The following is a 6,000-nucleotide window of genomic DNA, read 5'->3' on the forward strand; positions in this document are numbered from 1 at the left end:
GTTCATATATTTATGTATGTCCCGGATAGAAGGACATAATAATTGTTCTATAAAAACATGGGTTTTGGAAAGGAACGTCAACAGTTGATAGAAACCAAGACTCAATAATTGGTTTTGTTGTATGGGACAAAAAATCACTGTTGAACAGATGCAAGGGAGAAATAAGTATTGTCACAATACAAGAAACCGGGGGAACTCATATGGAAGCACGAGAAGTCATATATGGTAAGTTTGTATTACGTGTTAGTAAGTCTTATTCTATTGTCTTCCTCCTCTACTACTTGCTTATCATGGACATCAAACTTAACTTCTTTAGATCAATGATGATATGTTGTTCATACTCTTTATGCACGAGTGCATGATGGCCTATAATATTAGCGTCCTCCACTAGTACTTGTGGAGAAAGCCTTATTACATATCCTCCTCCTAGACTATTAGGTGACAACTTACATGTTCGTCATCCTCAACTAAACTACCAGGTCAAGGGATACCACCTCGACATCCTCCTCATGCCCAGAATGCCAAGGCATATCTCTCATTGGCATCCTCCTTTTGTGGGAGACAAAGGCTTCATTTCCCATAATCCTCCCAGTCTTGCACTAGAATATATTATGCCCTTAATAGATCATGGAAACAACAACGATATATCTCATGACCAACAACATTGGATGTTTAGCGAATGATTTGAGACCGACTATATTATAGCGGCTTCACAACTTGAGAGCTAGCGCTTCTACTCCTCGTTGTAAGTTGTGTCCCATGCCGCACCCATGGTCAACAATTGGTATGGTTTGGAAAGATCGTAAAGCTTCCGTAGAAAATCAAACATATAGTTTTCTCCCTTTCTAGGAGAAAAATGGATCATATAATTATGTATGTCCCGGATAGAAGCTCATAATAACAGTCCTCGAAAAATATGGCCTTTGGAAAGGCACGCTAACATTTGATACAAACCAAGACCCAATAATCAGTTTCCTTATACGGAACTGAAAATCAACACCGAAAACAAGCAACTAAGAGATAAGTATTGTGACAATGCAAGAAATCGGGGGAAGCCATGTGGAAGCACAAGAAGTGACATATGGTAAGTTTGTATTATCTGTTAGACCACATAATTGTAAGTCTTATTCTATTGTTGTCCTCTTTGGTACTTGCTTGCTTTTGAAAGGCACGTCACTAGTTGATACAAACCAACAACCAATAATCCTTTTCGTTGTATTGGACCTAAAATCGCCACTAAACAAATGGAAATGAGAGATAATTATTGTGACAATACAAGAAACCGAGGGAACTTGTGTTGAAGCACAAGAAGTGATATATGGTATGTTTGTACTATCTATTAGACCACATAATTGTAAGTCTTATTCTATGATTATCCTCCTTTGGTACTTTCTTACCAATGACATCTTCCTCCTCTTATCTCAGATGAATGATTATACCCTCTTCATCCTCTTCATGCATAGTAGATGATGGCCTATATTTCTGGAATCCTCCTGTGGTACTAGCAGAGCAAAGATCATATTGTTCATATCCTCCTCATGGACTACTAGGTGACGATTACATGCACGACATCCTCAATCAAACTACCAGGTGTAGGGTTACATCCTCGACATCCTTCTCATGCCCCAGAATCTCAAGGTATCTTTCATTGGCATCCTTCTTGCACAGGAGATCAGGGCTTGATTTCCCAACGCCTTCCCAATTTTGCCCCAGAATATTTCAAGCCCTAATATATCATGGAAACAACCTCGGTATTTCTCCTGACCAACAACATTTGATATTTAGGGAACGACTTGAGACCGACAATATTGTTGCAGGTTCACAACACTTGAGGCCACGTAGCGGTTCTACTCCTGGTCATGAGTTGTGTGCCATATTGCAACCAAGGTCTAGGAACAATCGCTATGGTTTTGAAAGATCGGAAGACTTCTCTGAAAAATGAAACATACACTTCTCCCCCTTTCTAGGAGAAAAGTGGTTCATATATTTATGTATGTCCCGAATAGAAGGACATAATAATAGTCATATAAAAACATGCATTTTGGAGAGGAACGTCAACAGTTGATACAAACCAAGACTCAATAATCGGTTTCGTTGTATGGGACCAAAAATCACTGATAAACACATGCAAGGGAGAGATAAGTATTGTCACAATAGAAGATATCGGGGGAACTCATGTGAAAGCACAAGAAGTGATATAAGGTAAGTTTGTATTATGTGTTAGTAAGTCTTATTATGTTGTCTTCCTCCTCTGGTACTTCCTTATCATGAACATCAAACTTGTCATCTTTCAAATCAATGATCATATGATGTTCATCCTCTTTATTCACGAATACATGATGGCCTATACTTTTAGCGTCCTCCACTAGTACTTGTGGAGAAAGCCTTAGTACATATCCTACTGCTAGACTATTAGGTGACAACTTACATGTTCATCATCCTCAACTGAACTACCAGGTCAAGGGATACATCCTCCTGATGCCCAGAATGTCAAGGCATCTCTCAAATGTGTCCTCCATGCGCACGAGATAGAGGCTTCCTTTCCCATCGTCCTCCCAGTTTTGCGCTAGAATATTTTATGCCCTTAATAGATCATGGAAAGAGCAACGGTATTTGTCCTCGCCAACAACATTAAATGTTTAGCGAATGATTTGAGACCGCCTATATTGTAGCAGCGTCACTACACTTGAGTCCACCTAGCGGTTCTACTCCTCGTCGTAAGTTGTGCCCCATGTCGCACCTAGGGTTAACAATTGGTATGGTTTGGAAAGATCGGAGGGATTCTACAGAAAATGAAACATACACATTTCTCCCTTTCTAGGAGAAAAATGGATCATATACTTATGTATGTCCCAGAGAGAAGGACATAATAACAGTCCTCGAAAAATATGGCCTTTGGAAACGCACGGTAATAGTTGATACAAACCAAGACCCAATAATCGATTTCCTTATACGGAACCGAACATCAACACTAAAAACAAGCAAGTGAGAGGTAAGTATTGTGACAATACGAGAAACTGGGGGAAGTCATGTGGAAGCACGAGAAGTGATATATGGTAAGTTTGTATTATCGGTTAGACCACATAATAGTAAGTCTTATTCTATTTTTGTCCTCCTTTTGTACTTGCTTTCTTATGGAAAGGCACATCAGCAGTTGATACAAAGCAAGACCCAATAATCCTTTTCATTGTACTAGACCAAAAATCACCACCAAACACATGCAAGTGAGAGATAATTATTGTGACAATACAAGAAACCGGGGCAACTCATGTTCAAGCACAAGAAGTGAAATATGGTGTGTTTGTATTATCTATTAGACCACATAATTGTAAGTCTTATTCTATCGTTCTCCTCCTTTGGTACTTGCTTATCAATTACCTCCTCCTCTCATTTCAGATCTATGATTATACCCTCTTATCTTCTAAATGCACAGTAGATGATGGCCTATATTTCTGACATCCTCCTCTGGTACTAGCAGAGCAAGGATCATATTGTTCATATCCTCCTCCTGGAGTACTAGGTGATGACAATATGCTCAACATCCTCAACCAAACTACCAAGTGAAGGGTTACATCCTCGACATCCTTCTCATGCCCAAGAATGTCAAGGCCTCTTTCATTGGCATCCTTCTTGCGCATGATATCAAGGCTTGATTTCCCATCGTCCTATCAATTTTGCACCAGAATATTTCAAGCCTTAATAAATCATGGAAACAACCACGGTATTTCTCATGACCAACGACATTTGAGATTTAGCAAACGACATGAGACCGACTATATTATTGCAGGTTCACACTTGAGACCACCTAGCGGTTCTACTCCTGGTCATGAGTTGTGTCCCATATTGAACCCAAGGTCCAGGAACAATCGCTATGGTTTTGAAAGATCCGAAGGCTTCTCTGGAAAATGAAACATACACTTCTCCCACTTTCTAGGAGAAAAGTGGTTCATATATTTATGTATGTCTCAGATAGAAGGACATAATAATAATCCTATAAAAATATGGGTTTTGGAAAGGAACATCAACAGTCGATACAAACCAAGACTCAATAATCAGTTTCGTTATATGGGACCAAAAAATCGATGCTAAACACATGCAAAGGGGAGATAAGTATTGTGACAATACAAGATACTGGGGGAACTCATGTGAAAGCACAAGAAGTGATATAAGGTAAGTTTGTATTATGTGTTAGTAAGTCTTATTCTATTGTCTTCCTCCTCTGGTACTTGCTTATCATGGACATCAACCTTGTCTTTTTCCAGATCAGCGATAATATGTTATTCATCCTCTTTATGCACGAGTAGACGATGGCCTATACTTTTAGCGTCCTCCACCGGTATTTGTGGAGAAAGCCTTAGTACATATTGTCTTCCTAGACAATTAGGTCACAACTTACATGTTCGTTATCCTCAACTGAACACCCAGGTCAAGGATTACATCCTCGACATCCTTCTCATGCCCCATAATGTAAAGGCGTCTTCCATTGGCATCCTTCTTGCGCAGGAGACAAATGCTTGATTTCCCATCGGCCTCCCAATTTTGCACCAGAATATTTCAAGCCTTAAGAAGTCATGGAAACTAGCACGGTATTTCTCCTGACCAATGACATTTGATGTTTAGCGAATGATTTGAGACTGACTATATTATAGCAACTTCACAACACTTGAGTCCACCTAGCAGTTCTACTCCTTGTCGTGAGTTGTGTCCCATGTCGCACATGTTGGAGATATGCCCTAGAGGCAATCATGTATGATGATATTTCCTATGTGCTTATGAATAAAGATAGTGCTTGGAGATTGTCAATGATGTGTATCAGCAAGTATGTGACTTGTTTGTGGGACTATGCACTATATGATGACTGTCCTAAAAGGTCCCTAGTCGAAAGGGTTATGTGGACGCACATCCGACTAGACTAGCATATGACATGGTTGATGGCTTGGTCTCACTAGCCATGAAGCATTGGATGCTAACCAGATAATATGGACTCGGAAGGGTCTGGTCGGATTCGACATAGTCGGATCCTATGTTGAATCCGAGTTGACATAAGGTCCGAGTCGGATAGACCCAACTATGAGACACAGCGACATGTCATCTGTGAGTCTCTAGTACAACATACGTTCTATGTCCTAAGACCTAAGATGGAGCATGTACTCGGGATGGTGACAGACCTGCTTTGGGCCGACCAAACGCTACTCGGTGACTGAGTAGTTACAAAGGTAGGTTTCGGGCTTCTCCAGACCCATGCTGCGAGACATGGTCGAGCAAGATGAGATTTGCCCCTCCGATCAGGCGAGATATACTCTGGGCCCCTCGTGTGATCCGACCAAGATAAGCATGGCCATGTGACAGGGATTATGAGATAATCTGGTTAGTGGTCGGCATCACTGGAACGAGAAAGTGGCCGGGCTAGCACAAGGATAACAGACTCGCCTTGAGCCCGACAACATATATCATGTCACAAAGGGAACATGAGTGTGACATGTTGTATAGGTTTACCTAACTAGCTTCATAGTCTACTTGGTGGTTGGCATGCCTTGCTAGAGGCTGCTACCAACCGTGTAGGTCGGAGGTGATCCGAACTATGACCAAGCAGACTTGAACCTAAGGGGTCGCGTGCTTAAGAGAAAGAACCTACGAGGTTGGATCCGAGGACACCGATCGGAAGTGATCCGAGCTGGACTTGGATCATCGCCAAGTAGACTTGTGGGCTTTAGGATTTGTGCGAGGCCCAAATGTTGAGCCCACGACGAGTGCCTATATATAGTGGGGGTTGGGCACACTCATGCGGTTGATCGCTTCGGCACTGTCACTAGTGTTTGCATGTGTTGCGAATAGCCATCTCCACTTGCCGCCGACTGTGTGATTGCACCTAGTAGTCCGCCGCACAGTGTTCCTCTTGCACGCGCGGATACCGCTAGAGGCGGTGCACTTGCGCCGCTCCGGAAAACTTGTACACGGGATCCACTCTGGTTGCTCGAGCGAGATCGGATGAGGAGGATA

The 6,000-nt window shown here is 41.8% G+C and overlaps 1 pseudogene; it reads left to right on the forward strand.

The window, feature by feature from the left end:
- Positions 1-1,620: 1,620 nt before the first annotated feature.
- Positions 1,621-4,518, forward strand: LOC119358288 (annotated as a pseudogene).
- Positions 4,519-6,000: the final 1,482 nt, after the last annotated feature.

Source organism: Triticum dicoccoides, chromosome 2A (genome assembly GCF_002162155.2).
Source record: "Triticum dicoccoides isolate Atlit2015 ecotype Zavitan chromosome 2A, WEW_v2.0, whole genome shotgun sequence".
Lineage (NCBI taxonomy): Eukaryota > Viridiplantae > Streptophyta > Magnoliopsida > Poales > Poaceae > Triticum > Triticum dicoccoides.